Source organism: Cynoglossus semilaevis, chromosome 7 (assembly GCF_000523025.1).
Source record: "Cynoglossus semilaevis isolate Cse_v1.0 chromosome 7, Cse_v1.0, whole genome shotgun sequence".
Taxonomy (NCBI): domain Eukaryota; kingdom Metazoa; phylum Chordata; class Actinopteri; order Pleuronectiformes; family Cynoglossidae; genus Cynoglossus; species Cynoglossus semilaevis.
In genome coordinates, this window is record NC_024313.1 from 2,175,438 (window position 1) to 2,177,013 (window position 1,576).

The 1,576-nt window shown below is 42.3% G+C and overlaps 1 long non-coding RNA gene across 2 annotated transcripts in view; it reads left to right on the top strand.

Annotated features, from left to right (window-relative positions):
- The window catches only part of LOC103380675 (uncharacterized), a 19,298-nt gene that overhangs the window by 15,210 nt on the left and 2,512 nt on the right, over window positions 1-1,576 (top strand). Inside the window, exon 7 of one of the 2 annotated variants that reach the window (XR_001760270.2) lies at window positions 551-690. The exons of the other annotated variant lie outside the window; for it this stretch is intronic. This is a non-coding gene — a long non-coding RNA (uncharacterized LOC103380675). The remainder of the gene's footprint in view (window positions 1-550; window positions 691-1,576) is intronic. 2 annotated transcript variants of the gene reach the window in all.

Consider the following 1,576-nt stretch of genomic DNA (forward strand, 5'->3'; position numbering starts at 1 on the left):
TTTCTGTAATAGGCTAGAGTAAAAGGTGAACATTCTGTATCCACGGCACATCTCGCGCCCCCTTTTTAGCTGGACCACTGACCAGTGTGTGGTCTTTACTTTATGTATTGACTCTCTTAAATCAGCGGTCCCTGAACTTTTTTGTACCAAAGATCTGTCGGCCGGTATCAGTTGTTACTGGATTGTTTTTGAATGAAGTAAATTTGTCCCACTGTGGCTGGGACCAAATAACCTATGGACCATCACCAGTCCCTGCACCCGGTGTTGGGAACCCTCTATACTATAGACTGGTCATACCAAAAGTGTGAAAAAAATGTGGGCAATGTGGGATAAAACATCAGATTCTTTTCTAACATTACATACTGACCTTTGACACTTTGGTTTAGTTCAAACAAAGCTTTTCTTAAAAAAACAAAAACAAAAAAAAAACAAAAACAATGTTGAATTTAATTTTGATAAAAATGTGATTGACTGTTCACCTGAACTGTTGTGAAAGATTGGAGAGAGAATGCCCTCAGTAAAACTTTTGTTTGGATTGTTGTTGTTCCAGGAATAACGTTGTGAAGAAGAGGACAAACGTCTCCTAGAAACCAAGCCACGCCCACTCCTTAACTGCTTTGGATGTCTGTGGAAGTCTGTCGTCCTCTGATCAACTGGTGGAGTGAAGACGTTGAAGGCATTCCCTTCTTGGTAAGCATACCTTTAATTCTGACTCCTACCTTTTTTTTCTTTCTTTTTTTTTATCTCTTTCCCATCTACCCATCTATCTCTCCCCCTCTATCCCCATCTCTCTCCCCTTTCTCTCCCTCTATTTCTTTCTCTCTACCTCTATCTCCCTCCCTCCCTCCTCTTCCTCTTTGTCTATCGCTATCTATTTCTCTTTCTAGCTACTGCTTTCTCTCCATCTTCATCCATCTACTTCTCTCTCTCTGCTTTATCTCTATCTCTCCCCTCTCTCCCTCCCTCACTTTCTAGCTATTGCTCTCCCTCTATCTTCATCCATCTATTTCTCTCTCCCTCACCCTCTATCTTCCTCTTTGTCTATCGCTAGCTATCTATTTATCTCTCTGCATTATCTCTATCCCCTCTCTCTTTCCCCTCTACCTCCATCTGTCTCCCTTTCTCTCCCTCTATTTCACTACCTAACTCTCCCTCTATTTCTTTCTCTCTACCTCTATCTCCCTCCCTCCCTCCATCTATTCTCTTCCTCTCTTTGACTATCGCTAGCTATCTATTTCTCTTTCTGGCTATTGCTCTCTCTCTATCTTCATCCATCTATTTCTCTCTCTCTGCTTTATCTCTATCTCTCCCCTCTCTCCCTCCCTCTATCTTCATCTATCTATTTCTCTCTATCTCCCGCCCTCTCTTTCTCTCTCTCCTGCCCTCCCTCTATCTTCCTCTCTTTGTCTATCGCTACCCATCTATTTCTCTTTCTAGCTATTGCTCTCCCTCTATCTTCATCCATCTATTTCCCTCTCTGTTTTATCTCTATCTCTCCCCTCTCTCGCTCCCTCTCTTTCTGGCTATTGCTCTCCGTCTATCTTCATCTATCTATTTCTCTCTCTCTGCTTTATCT